At 40.0% G+C, this 24,335-nt stretch overlaps 1 protein-coding gene across 5 annotated transcripts in view; it reads right to left on the bottom strand.

The window, feature by feature from the left end:
- The window catches only part of SPIN1 (spindlin 1), a 57,678-nt gene extending 36,736 nt beyond the window's left edge, over window positions 1-20,942 (bottom strand). Inside the window, exon 1 of one of the 5 annotated variants that reach the window (XM_038169953.2) lies at window positions 20,847-20,942. The gene's annotated coding sequence lies outside the window, so the exon portion shown is untranslated. Of the gene's footprint in view, window positions 1-19,684; window positions 20,293-20,590 lie in introns of those variants that run through there. The other 4 variants (XM_027446041.3, XM_038169952.2, XM_072031720.1 and 1 more) reach the window with 4 other exon arrangements.
- Between the last annotated feature and the right edge of the window lie 3,393 nt (window positions 20,943-24,335).

Raw genomic sequence — 24,335 nt, 5'->3', positions numbered from 1 at the left:
ATTAGTAGTAACACCACGTCCTTATCAAAGACATATATATACACATATACACACACTCTTGTATAATCCTCAGTTACACCTCTCTTATTTAAAAGGTCAAATGAGATCCAGAAGGCTACAGTTTCTCCAGGAAAAAAATATTTTTCTTTGTTATATCATCGCGAAGACAGATAAGCAATTTTGGTTGAAATTTTCTTAGAAGTTCAATTAGTTTAATGCATACATCTAGCATTAAAAGGAGCAAACTTTAATGGTCCACCTTGGGCAAACAAAAGCAATTGCAAACAGATACTTCCAAATTTAAACACAAAGCAGCTTCCAGCATAAACAGAATCAGATACCTGTATATATCAGAACTGTAACCACAGTTCCCCAGGACCACAAAATTCTATATAGCTTCTGTAGCATCACTTACCAACCACAGTACCATCCTGCCAGCATGCCATGTTAATTCCAAAATGCAGTAAGTGAAAACAATTTTAAATCTCTAATCTTACACCAACCAGTTCTGACCAACTGCTGAATAATGGTCTTTCCATCTTTTTGTTAGAGAAAACATGTTTCTGCAAAGTTTTCAAATCAGATTCCCCTCCCTCTTTTTACCCATTGAAGTATCAGTTACAATTGTTGTGGTTTAACCCGCCGGCAGCTAAACACCACACAGCTGTTCACTCACCCTCCTCCCTCCCTCTCTGGGATGGGAAAGAGAAATGGGAAAGTGAAGCCTGTGAGTTGAGATAAAGACAGTTTATTAAGACAGAAAGATAATAATAACAATAATGATGATAACAGTACTAGTAACAATAGCGTGTACGAAACAAGTGATGCACAATGCAATTGCTCACCACCTGCTGACCGATGCCCAGCCTATCCCCGAGCAGTCCGCCCCCCCCATTCCTATCTATTGCTCAGCATGACCCCATATGATACGGAATACCCCTTTGGCCAGTTTGGGACAGCTGTCCTGGGTCTGTCCCCTTCCAGCCCCTGCTGCACCCCCAGCCTGCCCGCTGGCAGGACAGTGAGAAGCTGAAAAGTCCTTGGCTTGGTGTAAGCACTGCTCTGCAACAATTAAAACATCAGCACTCTTCTCATCCTAATCCAAAAACGTAGCACCCTACCAGCTACCAGGAGGAAAATTAGCTCTGTCCTAATGGAAACCAGGACAATTCACAAAGTCACCCACATTCATAAAGAGTTTGTATAACAGAAGTTCTGTTAATTCTTCTCTTCTGTTCATTCAGCTCTTAATTCACACTCATTGCAGTGTATCATAATAATGAACCTTAAGTGAATCTTAATAATGAACCACATTTGACCAAAAACTTAACCTGATACTTGACAAGTCATAGATCAATTTCAGTTAAATATCGAAGATTTTTAAGCCATGCTACTGCACGATGCAGGACACACACAAGCAGTTATACATATTCTCTTAAAGTTATAGAAGAAAAGGTGTATATATAAGCTTTCAAAATAGTATTTGAAAAAATAGTTAAGTAATCCCAGCAAAATTTTTCATTACAATACATAGAACTCAATGGCTCACAGTTTTGATTTTAAATTATGAGTCACAACTTTAAGGACAAACAAAACGAATTTGGAAGTGTTTTTCACATCTCCTTCCTGTTTAAAAAGTGTAATTTTACCAAATTCTGCAAAATGGACCAAATTGAGTTAATATTGTTAAGAAGCAAAAGTCCTGTCAAATAACACTTTATTAGCCCTAATCACATCAGCCTTTATCTCTTGATGAATGAAAGTGACTGAAAAGAAGCTGATTTTCCCAACTGTTCAGAGCAAACACTTAGGAAGAAAGCTAATGAAAATCACTGATAAGAATGAATTTTAAGCACACGTATCCATACATACATTACTGGTTACAGCAAAAGAACTATACTAGTAACTCAGGATGACATCTTCACTTTACAGGTTTGAAAGGTGGAACAGCACTACAAGCAGAAAATATTTAACTAGAACAGATGAAAACAAGTTAAAGTGTGATTATCACATAAGCACTTCACATACACTAACCAAGCAACAGTTTTTAGGTATAGAGAATTAGTAAGATCATCAACATTTCTAGTGAAAGAGATAAAAGTTTTCTTGTTTTATAAAGTCAGTGAATTAAGACTGTCAGTTGCAGATCAACAGGAAATCTGTTCTTGTTCCCACCTTGGGGAGAAGAGAAATTGTCCCTTGCTCTTTCTATGGGAGGCAGTCACCTAACATTGTTCTTTCTGACCAAGTATCTAAAGACAGATGGAGAAGAACTATTTATCAGAGTGCAGTGTTAAGACTCATTGCAATGGCTTTAACCTAAAAGAAGGTAGATTTAGATTAGATGATAGGAGGGAATTCTTTACTCAGAGGGTGGTGAGGCAGTGGAACAGGTTGCCCAGAGAAGCTGTGGATGCCTGGATATGTTGAAGACCAGGCTGGGTGGGGCTTTGAGCAACCTGGTCTAGAGAGACGTGTCTCTGCCTATGGCAGGGGGGTTGGAACCTGGTGGTCTTTAAGGTCACTTCTAACCCAAACTTTTCTGGGACTCTATGACCTGCTTATTGTTCTTGCTTTCTTGAACCAGTGCACATAGGCACCCAATTTGTGACAACCAAAACCACTTTTTATTTTTATTTAATTAAATGGTATTAAGAAATGCTTTAGGCATTTTCAATATTCTAAAAGCCAAACATTCCAGCTGTGAACACCACACTAAACACTTGGCCCAATTGTCCAGCAACTCAGCATCTACCTCTCATGATGCACTTAGCAGGATCTTAGCGTTCCAAAATCATTCTTGATCTTCTCTACTAATACAGCTATTTCTAGAAGATCTTCAGAAACACAGTTTCTCATGCTAACTAGTTCCATTAGCAATGCATTGGATTTTTGATTTTTATTTTTTTAAATGAAAGATTACTATAATGTAATTCAGCCTTGGTCATGTGAGCTACAACTCCTTACAAAAGAGTCACAAAGTTGGATCTTGCTAGTTCTCTAGAAGAGAAGCTAACTTTTCTAGGTATAAATATTGAGGCTGAAAGGTTCCCCAGACCATCAGCTTTAACATTCAGCTTGTGCAATCATATCTTTTAATATTCTCCGTTTCCATTGCATTACAGATCTTTTCACACACAGAGCTGGCTGGAATCGAGTTCCATGACCAACACTGCTGAGGTGTCCTACTAACCCAGTATAATGAAATCATGAAAAGGTAACATTGTTATTTAATGTAATCCTATTTCTGTAAGATTTTTTTTGTCATACTGGTAGAGTTAGAGGATATGCCTTGCTGTAATAACACAAGAAAAAACTGTAATATTTGTTAGAAAACAAATCTATCCTATTCCTTTAATTTTCCAGGACACCAGCAGTTGGGTTATGACTTCACTAACAAGTTGGTGAATTTTATTTCTTCCATTAGAAGCCTTAACACCTAATTCTACTAATATGCCGGTGGTCCAGTCTGAACACAATAAGAATATGATGATCCTGGCTGTCCTAAGACTAATTTATCACATTGTTCAATTCTCTTCATATGATTTAAGAAAGACTCTTCATTTTGTTTTAAAAACAGGGGCAGGATACCATTTTCCTCTACAGTAAACAACATGATCCACACCATGTCACCAAATTAAAAAAACTTGTTTTGAAACAAACAAACACATACCCTAACAAAAAAGCAAGTAATTGACCGAACTCTTGAGTTTTACTTCAGTTATCAGCGTTTTCTTTTGTTTCTAAAAATAGTGATTACCAGCTTATATAAAAACAAGGCAACAGTTTTCCTAAAGATGTCTGCATTACCAGTCTATAGTTTTTCCAGATGTTTCTGAGCTATTGTGTATTCTGAAGGCTTCACAGACAGGTAAGTGCTTACCCCCTCCCTGTAATGCATATAATGAAACAGCACCTTAGAGAAGCAGACCATTTTGAGAAGTCTTCAAGGCCATCTATTTTAATCTCTTTATTTGACAGAATGCTGATTAAAGCTCAACCCATACTTCCTAAATTTTGTGTTTCTATACTGTCCCTATACATTTTCCATCTTTATTTTTAAGGAAGTATGCTGCCTAAAAATCTTCTGTCAAATTTTGTAAGCATGCTTCCATTTTACCTTTTGTATCACTAATGGAACATGAATGAAAACGAATCCCAGAAGATGTGCTAAGCATGGTTTGTTTATCAGAACTGCCCAGGAGACCATGGTACATTTTATGTCTATAAGAACCATCAACAGCTAAAGAAACCAACCTTCCTAATGAAAACTACCTCTCAGTACACAACCATAATTTATTTTTGGTACTTAACAGCTTCCGTAAGCAGGTTAAAGCAAACAATGTTTTTTCATTTAAAGACTAGGTGATTGATGAAAGAAAGTGACTTTGTTCTTTTTCAAATCAACGTGAGTGCAGCTTTGCTTTTTAATTCATATGGTACGGGGCTACCCAATAAGATTTCTTTCCTGAAAAGAGTATGAGAAACTGATTTACTGCATTTTCCCATATATTCAGCACCTACCACCCACCAAAAGGTTCCACAAGCTTTACTGTCATATCCCAACCATGCTAACTACTTCTAAGTGAAAGATTTACTGCTATAATAAAACAGATATTTTTAATAATCTAAACACTTAAATATTTGGATTTTCTATGGAACACCTATAAAGACACGTTAGCAGATTACGCAAGGAACTTTTGAAGGCTTACAGATATCCACTGATGTAAGTTGCAATAGCCAGCCACTTGTTTCAATACAACTCCCCCACTATATCTCACTATGTTTAAAAAAATACTTCTAATAGGTTTAACATTTAGTTTCCCAAAAGAACATGTAAACATTGCAACAGATCCTTATGGAGCAAAAATACAGTAATTTTTTATAAATACTACTAGTATTTTTAAATGATGAGTTCATGAAAAACTGACAGTCCAGAAATTTGGTGCACACAAACACCTGAAATATCACCATATATAGTTTTTTTTTTCCCCCCTTTTTTCTTTTAAAGTATATCTTAATACCTGCACAAACACAGTCAAGGTAAATTATCCCAATGAACTTCAGCAATGAAATTCCTCTTTTGCCCTCACAAGTTTTAAATGATATTAATTGATAAGAAATATACCTCTCAGCCCTCAAATTGGCAGCATTGAAATGTAGCTTACTAACTCCAAGCAGCAAAACAATTCAAGACATAGGACAACTCACTATCAGTTATTGAGATCTGTTTCCTAAATAATGTTAAAACATTGGATAACTTATAGCTAATATAAGCTCAACAGAAAGCAAGAAATCCATACAGGTAATTGTAAACAGACTTGCAGAATTTCCAAACCACTAGAGGCTGATACTGCCATTGAAACTGGTCAGGGAAGAACGATGAACTAATAAAAGGAAGAATCATCTGTTGGCAGAGCAGATATTAGTAGAAATCTTCAGAAATACTAAGCTTCCATAAAATTTGTGAACATTAAGCTGTCTGTAAAATATTCTAGCACAGTTCTTTTCAAGTTGTAGCCTTATTCATGCATTAGGGATAGCAATTACTGAAGTCAAAGCAATACAAAAAACTTACATATTCAGTTTTGTCTTGTGTATAGTCAGCAAATTAATGCATTCCTTTGAACTTTAGGAACTTGCACACCATGCAGACTACCAAATGCGGATATACCCACGTATACTAAAACTGAGTGATCTTCACAACAGCACTGCAAATGCAGATACACAAGACTGACTCCTCTTCTCCCCAGAACCTTCTGCTACCAAATGAGCTAGCCATAGGCCAGCTGATTTTTCTTTTTGTGGACTTAAAAACATGGATAAAGAAGGACAGAAAGGGGATAACTAACTTGGCTTTCATTGAAAGAAAAGTGTATTTTTAATGTGCTTGATCTGTTTTTCAACATTTTTTCACACAGAAGTCAGAGAAGATACATTATTCAGACCAGTACTGCTATGTAGAAATTAGCTCATCTGTTTTCCAAAGTTCTTGATCTTTCCTTGACAGGTGCACCTAACAAGAAATGTTCACTGTGGCTGATGCAGCTCAGTAGTTCATAGATCAAGGCTCTTCCCACTGTTTTGGGCTTGAGATAAACTATAAGCTCTTAGGGGACCTCTGATCAAATCATTATGGTAATTATGTGCTGCTCTACACGTCCCTGGAATTCTTCAGAGGACAAAAAAGGCCAAGGAAGACATGTAGCCTTTTTGTATCACTTTCACTGTAACTGGTGAAGTTGGGTTTTATATCCAATCTTTAAGTACCTATCCTCAAGTCATGTTGGCTGACTGTAAGAAACTGACCACAGCAAACAACGTTCACTAAACCAGACAGGCTGTCAGTAAGTATGTCCACTGATGGTTACCATTCAGTATAGGCATAGGATTTTTCTTCAAAGACAGACATCAACACACACACAAAAAAATTAAAAGCACTAACAAAACTAAAGTGACAAAAATCATTAAAGAATGAAATTCCTGAGGAAAAAGGGGGTGGGAATGGGTAGTTATATATTCAAAAAGTAATGAGAAAAAAAAGACAAACTGTTTGAACTCTAAGTTTGAAGTTTTATATCACAGTAAATAAAATTAGTTTTCTGCAGTTCCCCCCAAGGTATCAGGAGAAAGGACAACTATATGACTACCACTTTAAGAACACATTCAAAAATAACTTTTAGTTCTTTGGGTTAATTTCTCCAGGAGAACATATTGCAGAGCTTTAGAGTTTTAGTCTGCTTTTAGGACTTACCCACAGTAAAGCCAGGTACCATATATTTGTCTAAAATCAAATGGATTTAAACATAATGGTTTCTTATTTGACTTGCCTACCACATCAGCAACATCACACCAATACTTGGCTAAGGGACTGAATGACATTATTGCCATATCTCTGCCCTTTGAAGAATTCATTGTTTACAGTATTAATCCAAATAACACATACCAAAGCAGAACACAAAAATCACAAAAATTTGATTTGAACTTTGGTATTAAAAACATGCACGCTGGCTGTTCCACTATCAATAGGAATTGAGCTAAAAAGGGTGAAAAGAATAGGCTAATGTCCAATGTGCTTACAAAAGCTTACTTAAAGAAAATCAACAGAATATACTCATCAACAAACTGAATTTCCACCTGAAACTACGTAGAGGATTTTAAATTAAAAAACTAACTATGGGTCTGTTCCCTTTTAAGATGTGGAAAAAACAAGCGTAACACTTTTCTATATACAAAACTTTCAGTTATTCTTTGGCAGAACTAGTTGTGCCAAAGAATATTTTGCCCATTACTGCAATATTATGCATGCCTTCAGTACCAGAACACCGAAGACACAATCGTAGAGCATTTTTAGAGTTTTTAAATCCGTACTCTACTCTCCTCAAGCAGTTTGGCTAAGCAAAAACTTTTGTTTGTTCTGGAATGATTTGTCTATGCCAACAGAAGAATTAGGAGAATAGGAATTTAACAGTTTGATTTCAGTATCCTTCTGTTCTAGTATGGAACCAATATAAACCGCTAGTTTAGCCAGCTAGCTTTGAAAGTGGTAAAATTTATCGCTTGGTAATATTAAAGATATGACTTTCTTTTCATCCCAGTGCTTCAGCTCTTCTTGTGACTTTGCACAATATGCCAAGACTCTGAAGCACAGTGGACCTTTTAAGGTATCCCACAGTTATTCTTCATGGCAATGCAAAACTACTCGCTAAGCCTTTTGTATGTTCCAACTCTACTGACTGATCATTTAATAAAGGCACAGCCTTTAATATTAAAAAAAAAAAAAATCTTACAAGGCAATGCTCCTATCAACCATTTGAAAAGATTGTGTATTTTTTCAAATCCATGAGAACCTTCCCTGGATCCCTTTACCCAAAGGTAATCATAAATTACTCCTAATTGTTTAGCCTACTTCAAATTACCTTGCATTTAACCACAGGGCAAGAACATGTACAGGCATCACGGTAACAAGCTATTACACGTCCACATAATTGCCTTAAGTTGCACACTTTACCATCATGGTAAATACAAAGTACTGTAGCTTCTGATCACGGATAGGCCATCCTCCTCCTCCGAACCCAACAGCATATGCACAGAAACAACCCCTGCCCAGGGTACGTGTACTGTAATAAGGTGCTGCCAGTCATAATGCGCTCGCACTCATTCTGTGGTAAATGCAACTTCTAGTAGTATAATGCAAATTTTGTCCTTACTCATTCTTTTACAGATTGAGTTGACCTAACTCATTTTTTATAGTTGTAAGCAAGTTTACTCGTGTTGGTTTGGTTAACAGTTACAATGACAGATCTCTGCAAATCAGAGAGGGAAATGCCTGTCTGAAAAGACATTTCCCTGTTCCCTGTTTAAGTGTCTCCTCAAAGGTGCTACTTAAGTCATTAGCTTTTGTTTGAAGGGTAGGTTTAATTGCTATTCTCCAAGTCTAAAATGTGCTCTAGTCAAAAGGATATACCAGGCATTCTGAAGAGCAAGCCCAGGGCAAACATAGTTAACCCTGCTGTTAGAAGATAATGGACTGTAAGTTGCTACACTTAGTCTTATGTTAATTAATCATTGTAAATCAAACTCTTGGGTTCACATTTCTTCAGGAGACTGTTTGATCTTTCACTGACATTTTAAGTGTCCAATAGTCAGTTCTCAACAATCCAGACTAGCAGATCCTGCTACACATTCCTACAATGTTGGCAGCAATGTAAGTTTGATACCATAACATAAAGGAATGGAAAAAACAGACTTGCTGTATCACAGACCACTTTCAAGCTCCTTGATTTACCAGTGGACTGTAAGTAAAAAATTTGTCTTTAACATGTGTTTTGAGAACCTCTAAGTCCAACGCGTTTGGATTCTAAGGCGTACTGAACTAAGCCACTGTGACACTGAATTTAAAATAAGCGTAATTGAAGTGTTTTCCTAAGTCAGCCTTAAAATTTGTGGCACCAGTTTTTTAGAGCAAACATTCTGGTGACATAGTTGGAACTTTCCCTAAGCCTTCTACAACTTTAATTCACCAAGGTCCTCAACCAAGAACATATTTTGTTCCCTTCTTTCAGGAATGACAGTCCAAGGTTTAGAAGTTGTTGATTCTTAGGGTCTACATTCAATTTCTGTAGCTGTTTTATAATTTACTCACAGCATAATCACTTTATCCAAGATGAGCAGTAGCAGATTACCAGTCTGGAGGGAGCTAGAATTCAGTGTCAGAAGACATCAGTGTCGGATAGTAAATCAAGTATTTATGTAACATTATTTAAGATCTTTGCTACAGCAACTAATCTACCAATTTTAAAAGTAGACAAAAATCAATGCATGTTTGAATTTTTTATCATGACAAGCTATCATTCACAGCATTAATTAAAAGAAGTCAAAATTTAATTGCTACAAACCTCAACCTAAATAATGAATAACGATAAACAAATAAACAATAATTTGGCACTTAAAAAAGATACAGCTGCAAAATAATCGGTAAGAGGGACAATGCATTTCCAATGCATTACCTCTATATACAACCCAAAAGTTGACAAGTTGTTCTATGAGCCCATTTATTCTTGGATTTGAGACATGCATGCCTATACTTCTCCCACAATCAAAGTCATTGTAACTACAATCATATCAGACCATTGAATGCATCAGGGGCACTAACCTGAATATCTGTCATACCCAAATATTGACTGCCCTTACGTTATTAGAAGTCTGTTTCTTTTAAAATTAGTTGGGGAAAGGAAAGGAATTAATGAATTAGAGACAGTGGGTAAATCAGGACTCAAAAAGCCTCCTCTAGTCACGTAAAAAATGAACAGATAATGTCATTAAAATTACTGTAACTATTAACATCTTGCAAGCTGCTGCATGACACCAATACAGAGATCTTAAGTTGCTAGTCAAAGTGCAAAAAAAGAAAAAAAGAAAAAAAGAAAAAAATGTCTCCTTACATGCCTGATTCAAAGAAAAACTTACAGACATGATTAGACAATTTAAATCATCAGCAGTCAGTTTTACCTTATCTTTGAAATTGAGAAAAAAGAAATGAGACTCCCGGAAAGTATCTCTTGTCTTTTATTTGCATCTTGAAAAAAATAAGCAACTAGTCATGAACTGAATTTATCTTACCTATTTTCTACACCTCCAGCCATTTTAACTTAGCCAAAAGCAGTTCTCATGCAAATACATTAAAGTAATTGTTTACATTGGAACAGTAAGTCACTTAAGTGAACGCATTTGCAGGTAAGAATGCCAAGACTCTTGCCACGGCAACCAATGATATGTTATTTTTCAGACCAACTGCAGAATATCCACTTTGCTTCTACGGTGCTATTATAAATATCAACCTAAACAGATTATCAGCTTTAGAAGGTGAATAGCTGCAATGATTGTCAAACAATGATTGTCAAAGTTGTCATGTGTAGTAATGGTAAGGCACTGAAAACAAAATTCAGCATTATATTAGCAGCTGCAGCTAAATACATTAGTTTTTGTGCGCGTTCTTCCTCCCAACTCCGATAAAATTGTAGGGTCAGGGAAAGAACAGCACTTTAAAATAAAAACTGTTACTTGTAGAAGAGCAGTAAAGCTGTAGAAAAAAAAAAAGAAATCTCCAATACTGATTACTTAAATATTTAAATCAACACTGGCTAAATGAGCAAAGGAATGATAAGTACTTATTAAATTGTTGATTATACTGTTTTATTTATTTTCTTTGTATGAAAGATGAGAACCCTCAGCATTAGAACACTACATGGTATTTTCTTTGTTTATATACAGATCTTTCAGATTTTTGGCAGAAAACACACCACATCCTGCAACGGTCGAGGCTGATAGGGAAGGACAGCTTGCAAAGAGGAAGGTGGGAAACAATTCTGAAAGTAATGGTTTTTCCCAAAAGCAGTGAGGAAATGAAAACAGATCGAACCCCACACAGGTTAATTCTCATACTTTTTAATAGGCAGATAAATACACAAAGAGCTAGATCTGAAACTGCTACCTGCACACTCATTAACCTAATTAGATCTTGAAGTATTTAAAAGGCTGTAGAAAGGTTTCACGTTGCTCTGTGAAAAGTCATTCACTGAACTGTGGAAGAAATGTATTTTAGAGAATACCTGCAAGAGTTTGTGTATATGACAGTTTTGCTCAGAAATTAGAAAAACTAATCTAAAAATCAAGGGATCCGCTTAAACTCAGCTGTCAAAAGCAGCCTGTATCTCAGTCTACACCAGCTACTCATCCCCCTTTCTAGAGGTGTCTCCCTCCCCTCCCAAAGCGTGGTATCTATTTCGTTGGGAATCAACACTCCCTTTGTGGCTTTTGGTAGAATTAGGAGTTTGTAAATGCTATCAAGAAGTTATTCACAAATGCAAGACACTATTCAATACAGAAGCAAGATAATTTTATTTGGGAATTGTATTTCAAAATGTTTTTAAAACTGGAAGTACTGCCTGTGAATAAATTTGCTTGGCTTTGAGGAACTGCCTTTACGGACAAGCAAGAACAGTTGCCTCCAACATTTAATTCTTGTCCTGTCATAGTAGAAAGGTGAAAAATGAGGGTAAGAAGGAAGTCAAGCCCCTAAAAACAAAGTGATTCTGAAGTACTCTTTATTCCCTACCATACCTTATTGGTCTCACAGAAAACATGCATTCCTTTCTTAGACTTGGATAATAAGCTCTCGTCAAAAATCCTGCATTGAAATTACTTTACTGTGTATGTAATTACTGTATTGCACAAATGGAAAAGAAATGAGAAAGCACATTCATCAAGATAGGACTTCAGAGCAAGAACTTTCAGCTGCAGCAACAGGTAGGTATAGATCTTTCTCTTCTTGTTAGCTTGGTAGTCTCTGCAGAAAGCTCTGTGTCTGACCTGAAATAGATTAACTAACAAACACATAATTATGCCCTTTTTCCTGAAATTTTACAACAGTCTACGCATTGATAATAACAACAAAAAAAAAAACACAACACACCTTTTTGTGCAATTTTTTTGACCTTTAGTGCTTGAAATCAGATCGAATCTACACAACTATCAGACACGGGGAGAAAGAAATCCAGAAAAGGAAAGACAGGCACCTTCCAATGAAAACACCACCTCAAAAGGCAGGGTATCTATCCCCATAAAACCAAGACAGGCTTTCTAGAAATCTGTCCTGTAGATAAACAGGGTGCACACAAAAATAGGGAATTACTTCTCTGCCTTTCGTGCTGATCCCTGCTGTGTGCCCACTCCACTCAAACATACAGTCTCCGAGCAACGTAGTTAGAGGCCTAAGCATGACCAGAAACTAGGATGTTTACACACAAAGAATCTCACCCCACTACTTTTTCTCCTTCAGTTAATTTTTATACACCCAGGGAACAAAGATAAAAGAAACATCTCAAATGAATACATTGCATAGAATCACAGAATATCGTGAGTTGGAAGGAACCCACAAGGATCATCGAGTCCAGCTCCTGGCTCCACACAGGTCTACCCAAAAGTTCAGACCATGTGACTAAGTGCACAGTCCAATCGATTTTTAAATTCAGACAGGCTTGGTGCAGCGACTACTATCCTGGGGAGCCTGTTCCAGTGTGCAACCACCCTCTCGGTGAAGAACCTCTTCCTGACGTCCAGCCTGAACCTCCCCTGCTGCAGGTTGACACCATTCCCGCAGGTCCCACCACTGGTCACTAAAGGTATCAGATGAGTTCCTGCCCCTCCACTCCCCTTATTGAGCTGTAGACCAAGACGAGGTCTCTACTCAGCCTCCTCTTTTCCAGGCTGAACAGGTCAAGTGACCTAAGCTGCTCCTCGTATGTCTTCCTCTCTAGGCCCATCTTTGGATCCCTCCTCCGGGCACTCTCCAACAGTTTCCACTTCCTTTTTGTACCGTGGTGCCCAAAACTGCACACAGTACTTGAGGTGAGGCCACACCAGCACAGAGTAGAGCAGGACAATCACTTCCCTCTCCTATAAAAGTTTTAGGGTACATGCAGGAAGGATTTATCTGTAATGCAATGAGTTTCCTTCATCATCCCGTCTCCATCATGTTTGCAGGAAGGTATTACTATTTTAAAGTGTATTAATAATGGATGCAAAGTAAAAGTCACATGTCCCTAGTGATATGAAAAAAAATTGTCTCATGATCCTCTCTATACAAACCAATACAGGTAAAACAGAGAGTAGGAGTGAATCCCACCCCCAAAACTTAGGCCAACACACGATCTGGAAGGTTGCTTTCCCTCTCTGCCTTATAGCTAGCAACTAACAATACTCTTTTTTTTTTTTTTTTTTTAAAAAAAAAAAAAGGAGGTGCGGAATACTGACAGGCATAATTCACCCCAAGGTAACACACTCCTGCAGTCAAGGGACTAAGAGACTTCTGTCCTCATTCACCCCTAGAAGACTTTTTCTCCTCCCTTCAGCAGCAGAGAGAGACTATGACCCTGAGGACAGCCCCTGTGAAAGCTCCATCTACCAACATGACATCAGGCGCAAGCACCCAGTACTCTGGTTCATTGTTACATCAAATCCTTGCCTATTCCTTAACTCTAGAAGAACTTATGATAATGATTTTTTTTTTTGTTAATTATTTGAATCAGAGAATGACAGACTTTTCTGATAAGCTATTTTTTGAATATACTCTTGTCATAGCATTCAGTTTAACTGATCAAATCTCTCAAAGCTGCAGCTCCACTGATGGCAAAACAACCATTAACAAATTCGTGTGTCATCTTTCAAGATGAAGACAAAGATCTTCCAAAAGCAATTAATGAACAAAAAGTTATTATGCCCATTAATAAAGCTCCCTGCAACCGAAGGATTTTGAAAAGGTAGTAAATTAATCTCTAATGTATTTGCTCCCATTTTGATTTCACTTTGCTATTCATGTGACTGCATGAAACACTATTACAGAAGACAATGGGCAAGCAACTGTCCAGAATTAAAGACATAGCCAACTGCCTTGTGAGTAGAAGATATAAATTACATGACCTACACCCTCCAAGCTTTATTTTCATTGTATCATTCCTACCAAAAAAGAAAAGAGAGTCTGTCTACCCTCCAAAGATTTTTACAATGAAAACTGGAGCATATAAATTGAAGATCAGTGACTAAGTTACAGACACAAAGAAGAACAGGCACGATGTTCATCAGTATCTGACAGGTACATATTATTGCTTACTGGAGACCTGAACACTGTGATGAACTTAAGCACATGTTATGTTTTTCAAGGTATTTGAAAAAGTTGCCAAGAGAACTTAGCAGAAATGTCACTAAGGAAGTATTCCAGAATATGCTCTCTTCTATACTACTTAGCTCAAAATACCTAAATTAAATCTAAAATGATAGAAACTTACATACTTAAAAACCTCAACAGCAAATACAAGATTATACACCTTATTTAAGCTGATTTTTTCAACACACTGGTGAAGAGTTTTGCATGGGGAACATACATACAAATGTAGTAAAATGGGTTTTGCAACACATAATTGTTTGATTTTAATAAATACCAGACGAGAAACTCAACAAATCTTCCAGTTTTCACCCACTGAGAGTAAGAGAACATGATCTAGTAAAATTCATTTTTAGATTTAAATTGGATTAATAAAGGGAAAAAAAAGTAATCTGATTTTTTTGAGGGGGTGTCAAAGTGTATATAGGTAAAATTTTGCAGCCTTCAGGATGATCACCATAGATCATCTAGAACAGCTTTCACAGCAAGTATATTAACACTACCAAAAAGAAGTATTAAACCTCTACTTTTTTTTATTTAACAAATGACTGACCACATCTGTGCAGAGCAATATCACATAGCAGCAGCACCAATGGTAGACATGAAACTACCAAGTAATGTTATACTTTACAACTCAGTAGAGTAATCTTAAAACAGGTGAAAGTCACAATCATTCTGTGTTCATTAATTGCTTTGCTATAACAGGCATCTAGGAAGGAAAAAAAAAAAGACAAGTAGCATAACATATAGGGAAAAAAAACAACACTGGAAGTACACATTCCCAGGGAACTGTTATCTTAACAGGCTACTCCCAAAGTTACGTGGTTACTGTGTCAGGGTTACTCATGATACAAGACTACCTCTGAACAATTAGGAAAGCTCTTAAACCAAAAGGGTGAAAGACCCACCTCTGACCTTAAATGTAGCAAAACATTTTACAAGTGCACTTTAATTCTCTAGCATTTTCAAACTTGGAGACGTGTGGTCTGAGACTTCACCAGATTGGCTCCGCAGCAGTTTAACACTAAATCAAAGAAAGGAGAAAAAAAAACAACTTGGGAAAAGGATCAAGAATTGTTTTGTTACTGCACTCTGCTATCAATAGTGATTGGACCCAAGGCTTTTCAATTGGGGTAGCTGGCACAGCCAAACGGGGACTTCCAGCTGCAAGATGATCAGAAAGTAGTATACACATACAGCTATGCAAGAAGTGAAAAAGGAAGAGATAGAAGATGCCTTCAAACACGGCAAGAGGGCTCAGCAACTGGTGACCATGATAAAAAAAATACTCTCCCTGTACAAGGCCACTGTTAGCAATGCCAGAATAAACACAAAATTAATACAGAACACAGTAACAGAGTAAGTAAAATGATACAAGTCTGTTTTGCTCAAACTAACATCTGAAATAAAAAAATCTAGAGCTCAACTATCATTCTGTATAGGTTAATTATTTACTAGATCATTGAAATCCATACAGCTACTGTTAAAAGACTTATAATCTCTGACCACTATTTGTAGCTCAAGAACTTGAATATATTATTCGAGCATTCAACAGTAATGGGAACAAATGAACAGCAACAACAACAAAAAGCAATAACCAAGCAATCAAAAAAACCTATGAACTTGACCTTAACAAAAAGGCTATAATAACCTACCTACCTGTGCCTACAGTATATTATCAGTTACTGTTATTCCGTAGACAGAGCACAAAAAAAAAAAAATAATCACAAAAGATAGTCCAACATCTCAAACACCTTGCAATAACGGCAAATATCCGAATACAGTTAGCTAGTCTTTAGTCACCACAGTTACTGACTACAACTTCTAACTCAGCAGTTTGTGGAAGCACTACAATAACATTTCCAAGTAAGCATGTCAAAACAGACCTCATGTAGCATGGATTTACAGCAGTTTTACAACATGGTAACAAACAAAAAAGAAACACATACAGAAACCTAATAACCAGAAACATGTACAGAAACCTAATAGCCAAATCAATACACCTCCTAACTTCTGCTTGCCTTCAGCAAATTCACATTTTACGCTATAATAGGAAGTAAAATCCAACCACTACCACACCCTGAAAGAACTGTTTGAATTAAACGTTTTCACCATCACTTGAAAACTGCTTTAATGATGTAGCCCTCTCTGTCACTAGAATCAACTGTTCATACATAACTGCAAGTTAGTTAACTACACTGCTTTGAGGAACTCAACACTTATCCATGTCACAGAGATACAGATGGAAGTGGTCTGAACATTTATACCACGTTCCAAATTCCTTTAAGTCATGTGGTATGCTGACATCTAAGTAGCATCTGCATAGCAAGTGGGACACATCTTGATATACAGAAAGTACTTACAAGGAAAACCAGTATCAAGAAACATCAGCATGTTTATGACTTCCAATCATAAAACTAACAAACTTGGCAGAGTAGTCAGGCAAGGAAAACGAGAAAAACAAACTATATAAATATATATATTAGTTTTTTATATGTATAAATTATCTCACACTGGATATGAGAAGCAAGCTATCTGATCATGTTAGGAAAGATAACCCTTCCATAACAGTTAATTTTCTCCTTTGGTTCAGCTTCAGTTAACAGCTTCTAAAGATTTTTATTTTTTTTAATAATTCATCAAATAAGTTTTAAAGTCATTAAAAAAAAAAAAAAAAGAAAATAAAAGAAAAGCACATTCTGATGCCTTACCAGCAGGAAATCAAATTTTACCTAATACCTGGGGGAAAAAGAGGGAAGCAAGTAGGGAAAAACAAAATGAAAGCACAAAAAGTTCACAGCAACAGGCCTTAAAGTCTACAAAGACTGGCCTTTTCTTTTCGCTTCCTCAGAAATATACTCTTAGTGAGATTCTTTCCTTTGCTAAACACTAAGCAAATAAAGTGTTACATTAAGAAAAACACTTTAAAGCAGTTATTGCATCAGCTGGATGTTTACAGATCTCAACATGTCAAAAAGTGAATCTTGGCAATGGATGACACGGGCTAAAAAGTCAATGGAAGAACACATGGATCAAAATAATACAGAGGAATTACTGAAGCATGAGATCAACTAGAAGTACTTGTTACCTTCAAGACTTTACATTTCAATTGGTAATTTCACAGACATGTAGAACTGCGTCACAACATATTTGATTTATTGAAAAATATTTCTTGTAAAAAAAAAAAAGACTATTCATTTCTACAGTAGCAAGCAAACTATCAAAGTTAACTGACTTTTTCCTCAGGCTTATTTCCCAATATGAACAACTGAACAGTTTTGGAAAAGAAGGTTTTACCAATACTTAGTTTTTAATTTGGCTAAAAAGAGCCCGGTGTTACCCACAGTTACAAAAACACTGGAGTGTCCTCACTTAGAAGCACCAAACACACAAAGATTTGGCAAGTTACTGAACTAGATTGGCTCATCATGGGACACTTATTAAAGCAACAATATTGATTTTTGACCAGATCATCAACACAAAAAAGACAGAAGAAATGTCTTCCAGGTATCACACAAAAGAACAATTCCAACTTAGAGCAAAGATGTTATAAACAATATGTAACTTCAATAAGGCTAACAAATCATAGCTGCATTCTACAGAATAAAACATTTGTAGCAAAACTAGAATGTACTAGAATAAGAAATGCAACTAAGTAGAATAAGAAATGCAACTAAGTAGAATAAGAAATGCAACTAAGTGGTTCTTTTCAATCCATATCCATCCTTAAATGGGTGGGTTGTGGACAGCATATTTTTATTTTGTTCATTTTGTTCAGTAGCCTAAGGAACAGGCTTAAGCACCCAAAGGTCTATTCAGATCGAAGAGCTGCATACCTCAGTTTCCCTTTGGTACCATCTCACACTACTAGTAGAAGAGTGGTGACTGCAAAATATTTAGTGGCTATTGTAATGAGCGACAGATTATTTACTGCTAGTACAGTATTCTAGTGGCTTTACCAAAATTCTTTTCTTGAACAGGTTGTTAAATGTAAAAAAGAGTAACTGACTGCTGTAGGAAACTAATGATATATCAAGTTACAGACTTCTGCTCAGACTTTTCCATCTGAGTATTACAGTTGGCTCAGGAGCCATGACGTAGATACACATTCCAAAATGATCTTGTAACTTGGATGACTCCACTCGAGTTTTACGTTGTTGTAAACTCATTACTACAATTTATTTTCTACTCATGCCCGTTAATGAACACTTGCTAACATGGATAGAAAAAGCAGGTGAAAAGAGTCACAAAATTAAAAAGTATTTATATACATTACACTGTAACACTAGAATTAAGTAACTATGTATCAGTTAAAAGCTGTAAGACTATGCCATCCCAGTGTTTCTCCACTAGAAGCTTCCAAAGCCAAGTAGACAAAGAGGACAGAGCTAGCTAGGACATTTGTTACTTTAGGGCACTGCTAAGGTATTAAGAGAAGCCGGGGCAATCCACATGCATATGCTTTGAATAAATCCCATGCCTTCAACCTTTGAAGAATGAAACATTTACTGCGAGTGACAATAACACATCTTGAAAGCAATAGGAGGCATCCACCTCTGCATCGTCACCATTCTTCCCTACAGTTACATCCTAGGTATAAATCTGTTCACAGTAGGTCATTTCAGATGTGCCCAGCGAACTACCTTACTTTGGTTTTAGGCCATAAGAAAGCAGTAAAATAAACAATTTCCATCGAAGCCATAAGGGGGTGCTCTGAATAACTGAGGTTGGGAGGGGTATCGAACTGAACATTTGCCTTGCATTAGGAGAGGTCAGAAGCATGCTGTCTTGTTTTAGCTCAGGAGCTCAGTTAAGTCACGATGCCGTGCCTTTTGAACAAAAAAGGAAGCTGGAAGGCAGGAGTGCTCCTTTTAACAAAAAGGAAATGCTTCAGTTTGCTATTGTCATCACAAGGGCAAATTAATCTGTGATAAAAAACTAGCAACACAAAGACCTGGCAAGCATTAATTCCAGTTTTGTACCCCATGATCTGCCAGCTATTTGAGATATTGACAAGATGATACAGGGAATGCAACAAAACACAAAAAGACTGTTCTGCGTTTTTTTTTTTTTGTTTTTTTTTTTGTTTTTTTTTTTTTATCTGCACAATGCCTGTTCTGATCCAACTAGTTCAGGTCTTTTAAATGTGACTGTGCCGAGTTGATACCTTACACTGAACTACACCCTGAAACGAAAGAAATGGCCCTAGATCATTCTGTAAGTGTAATACAGTATTTCGTCTGTGCCAGCACTTTGGTGCATCGGCCTCCCCCCACCCAAAAAGCGAAAATGATACGCACATTCCAATCGAGCCTCTCTCAGCAGGGCTCATCCAGCTCTCCCCCTCCCCTCCTGCCCTCCCCCCGGCCTTGCCAGGTTCCCAAACCCCTTCTGAATTTTAGGTTTCATTTTGTGGTAAACAGCAAAACGAAAGGAGAAAGCTCCCAAAGCGAGGATCCTTACCCTTGAAATCCCGCCATGCGCGCAATAAGGAGGGTGAATTGTTTTTCCTCCCTTTTTTTTTTTTTTTTGGATGGGAGACGAAGGAGAGGGGGGTGGGGGGGAGGGGGAAGAAACAAAAGCCTAATCGGAGATGAGGCTAAGCGGCGGAGACAGAGGGAGAAGGCGGAGAGCCTGGTGGAGGAGCAGGGCGAGCGTCAGCCATGTTGTGTGTGTGTGTGTGTGTGTGTGCGTGTGTTGGTCCAGTATTTACAAACCTGCAGCTGCAGCAGCGCTCGGAGCGAGGGGAAGGAAGGGAGGGAGGGAGCAGGGCGAGGAAGAAGGGAGGGAGGGAGAGAGGGAGGAGAGCGCGAGAGGCACCGGGAGAGCGAGGGCAGGGAGGGAGGGAGGGAGGAGGGGAACAGCGGCGGCAGACAAAGGATCCCCGCACACACACACACACTCACACACACACACTCACACACACTCACACACCCGCTCGGGGCGCCTCGCCCCCGCTACCCCGGGGGCCGCAGCCGTGCGGGCGGCCCCTCGGCGGGCCCCAGCCCGGCGGTGCAGTGCAACGGCTGGGCGGCGGAGGGGAAGGGGAAGGGGAGGGTGTGCTGTGTTAGGGGGGGGGTTGGGGGTGCACTGCCCGCCCTCCCCGCCGCGGGGGCCGGGCGCCGAGCGGGGCCGCAGAGCACGGAAGGGTGGCGGTGGCGGGGCCGGGGGCGGAGCGGGGAGGAGGGCAGGGTGCGGGCCCCGGGGGAGGGGAGGGGAAGGGAAGGGAAGGGGAGAGAGGGGAGGGAGGGGAGGGGAGATGAGGCCGGGCCGGGAGCGGCGGCGGCTCCCTCCCCGCACAGCGACTCCCTCCGGCCCTGCCCGGTACTGGGCCCGGCCCCCCCCCGCCACCTCCCCCCCGCCGCTCACCTGCCGCCGGGGCGGGCGGCCCGGGGGTGCCAGCGCTGCTGCAGCCGCCCCCCCGCGCCTGGCCTCGCCGTGCCTGGCCTGGCCTCGCCGCTCAGCTCAGCTCCTCCGCGGCGGCAGCGGGCTCGGCCGCTCCCCTCGTCTCGCCTGCCCCCCGCCGCCGCCGTCGCCGCCGCCGCCTCCTCCTGTTCGGCTCTGCCACATTTGGAGCCCCCCGCTGCCTACGCCAGCGCAGCCGGCAGGATAGAGGCCTGCTCACCTTCCTGCCAAATAGTGAGCCAACCGCAGCCGCCCGTTCAAAACAGGGCCGGGCCCCGCCCTCCGCCGCCCCCCCTCCCTCCCGGCCTCCGCGCAGGCGCACTGCGCCGGCACAACTGCGACAGGAGCGCAGGGAGCGCGCCCCGCCCCTCCCCGCAGCGCGCATGCGCGGCCGCTTCGCCCGCCGCCCCCTCCTGCCCTGTTACTGGGCGCCTCAGCGCACCCCCTCCCCTTCTCTGTCCGTCAGCCCCGGGGGGAGCAGCGGGTGCTGGGGGGGGGGGGACGGTGGCGGGAGGAGGGCAAGGAGACCTCGAAAGGGCGAAGGCTGCGCTTGGCATGAGGCTGCCTTCGTGTCGGAGGAGCGGTGGCATCGCTTCGTGGGATGGCGGAGCGGGTCCCTCAGCGCGGTGCCCAACAAGTGTCCTCTTTTGCTTCCATGCAGCAGGGAGGAAAACAGAGCGTGTGTGCGTGTGGAGCAGGGGTGCACCTCCAGAATCCCAGGCAAACAGCAGCAAGAGCCTTAGGGACAACTTTCTTAACACGGTCTTCACTCATGACTCCCAGCTTAAGTTGGTGCTCCCCACTTCTGTCTTCATTACACTGAAGGACAATACCTGAGATGGCAGCTGGGAGAACACCTGTGTCAACTGCCAAGGCAACTGTTTAGAAATTGCCAGACATGTCTCATCTACTGAGCCATCAGTGTTAAATCCAGGGACATCTAGAGTAGGGGCAGCAAGCTTCTCATCTCTAACAGTGGCCATCATTTTCTAATCAAAGAAACGTGCACAGTCTTGAGAGAGTTAAATACAAGGAAGAAATATACTGAGACATACCAGAGGTTGTCACAGAATCACAGCACGGTTTAGGTTGAAAGGGACCTTAAAGATTACCCAGTTCCAACCCCCTGCCATGGGCGGGGATGCCACCCACTAAACCGGAATGATCAAAGCCCCATCCAGCCTGGCCTCAAATCACCTCCAGGGATGGGGCATCCACAGCATTTCTGGGCAACCTGTGCTGGTGCCTCACCACCCTCTGAGTAAAGAATTTCTTCCTAATGTCTAATCTAAATCTACACTCTTAGTTTAAAGCCATTTTTCCTTGTCCTACCACTACAGTTGCTGACAAAGACTCCCTCCCCAGGTTTTCTGTGGGTCTCCTTTAGGTACTGGAAGACCACTATAAGGTCTCCCTGGAGCTGTCTTCTCCAGACAGAACAACCTCAATTCCCTCAGCCCTTCTTCATAAGAGAGGTGCTCTGGCCCTCTGATCATCTTCACGGCCCTCCTCTGGACTCATAAAAATATTTCAGTGTACTTGCGTTGAAGGCCCCAGAGAAGAATGCAGATCTCCGGGTGGGGTCTCACAAGACAAGAGTAGAGGGGGACAACCACCTCCCTTACCCTGCTGGCCATACTTTTGATGCAACCCAGGCTACAGTTGGCTTTCTGGGCAGCAGGTGGACATTGCTAGCTTGTGTTGAGCTTCTCGTCAACCAGCACCCCTTGGCCCTTCTCCTTAGAGCTGCCATTCTCCATTCTCCACCCAGCCTGTATTTTTGCTTGGGATTTATACAGGACCTTGCACTTGGCCCTGTTGAACCTCATGAGGTTTGCACAGGTCCACCCCTCAAGGTCCACCAGGTCCACCCCAGGTCCCTCTGGATGGCATCCCTTCCCTCCAACACATTGACTGCACCACACATCTGGGTGTCATCAGCAAACTTGCTGATGGTGCACTCAATCCCACTGTCAGATGAAACCATGCATAAGCACCTAGTCATAGGCCAGAAGACAAGAAGAATCATCTGTAGATGTTCTGGTAGAAAAGAGAATAAAAATTTAGATGGAGTGATGAAAATGAGTTCTGGTGTCATCAAGTCATAGCCCCTCAGGGTTTGCTACATTGTTCAAGCATGGAAGTCCATGAGCCATTCATAGCTTCAGACTGACAGAGAACAGAATGGGAAACATTGATGAGTAGGATGGTGTTCTCTGACAAATTAAATAATTGGTCCAACACTGAAAGCGGCTGAGCAGCTGAGGCATGGTCTGTCTCAACAAATGCAATGAGTGCTTTTTTTTCAGGGTAGGCCTTGGCAAGCATATCAGACACAATATGATTTTTTCTTTAAAACTTTGTAAGACAAAGAAAGTTTAATGCATCAACAGAACCATGCAGTATTGTTAGGTGTAGGTATGTAACTAGGAGAGACATGCAGTCAATGTACAAAAATGGAAACTTATTTTTGGAAATTATTTCAAGCAAGTCTATACATTTGGGATCTGTGTAGTCAGTTGTAGCAATTGTGCAGGAAAAGCTCCAAATTCTCAATCATAGTATTTTTTTTTTTGAGAGAGAAAATAAAATATCAGACCATAAGTGTTCAAGCATATATATTTTGCTCAAAACAGGAGAATAAAGAATTTAGACAGCTCTAGGTTAATTTCACAATTCTCTATTTCTTCAAAGATAGTATGTAATGGTTGGAATTCTTCTTGCAAAGGTCTCCCCCAGAATCTGGGAGATTATCTATTTACACCTTGTAGGAATAGAAATGTTGTTTTTTCAGAGTTGCATTGTTTAGAAGGAGGGAATGTGGTACTGAGATATGCTTACAGTGATAAGAAAGCTTAGCAGGCAACCTTGTAAAATGTAGACAACCAGACTCCTTAGGACAATTAGGTGAAAATCACGGTGTCAAGTCAAGCCAGATAAGTGAAGAAACATTACCACTTCAAGCAGTAAAAATGTCAAAAGAAATTTGAAATTTAACAGGCCGGAAACTGAAGGCCATGCATTGTTTGTGAAGCATCAGATAGATTGTGAACCTGGATTACCCACTCAGTGGGGAAACAGGGGAGGGTCCTGCCATCAAAAGGTATATAAACTGTGTTTTGGAACTAGTAGAGGTGCTCTCTCCTGCTTGTGGGGTGCCTGCCATTGCAATTGCAAATAAATTACTTCTTCACTGAGATCCTCGCCTGAGCCTAAGTTATTGGCTGTGGAGTGTTTCTCACACACCTTAAGGAAACTTTCAGCAAAGATAACTAAAGATACAGTTCTCCAAGACCATTAGAAAAAAAGTGTGTTTGTGTGGAAGAAAGGGGTTCATTCTCTTAGAACAGTGAGGTAAGGAGAATTACATACCTGTCTTGAAGTTTTGTGTGGGATGGAGTGCAATTCTCTGTTGTCTGGTTTGGATCTTCTTGCTTTCCTTCTATGCTTCTACTTATGCTTCCAAGATGCTTCTGTCTTTCCTACATATAGACCCTATAATTAAGTGAAACACCATCTTTTTTGATTTTCATGTATTGAGTCCATAGCTTTAAAACTCTGAGGCAGTACAAGCACAAAATAATAAGTTTTCTACTAATCCTGGACTGAGTCGGGGCAGTTGTAGTGGTCTTCTCCTGGGAAAAAAAGGGAGGTTCCAGAGAGCCATTACTTTGGGAAGCCACCTAGAGCAGGATCATCATGAGCCAGT

The sequence above is a fragment of the Anas platyrhynchos genome, chromosome Z (assembly GCF_047663525.1).
Source record: "Anas platyrhynchos isolate ZD024472 breed Pekin duck chromosome Z, IASCAAS_PekinDuck_T2T, whole genome shotgun sequence".
NCBI classification, from domain to species: Eukaryota; Metazoa; Chordata; class Aves; order Anseriformes; family Anatidae; genus Anas; species Anas platyrhynchos.
Note: the sequence above shows the minus strand (reverse complement) of the source record. Positions and strands in the feature narration are given on the sequence as shown.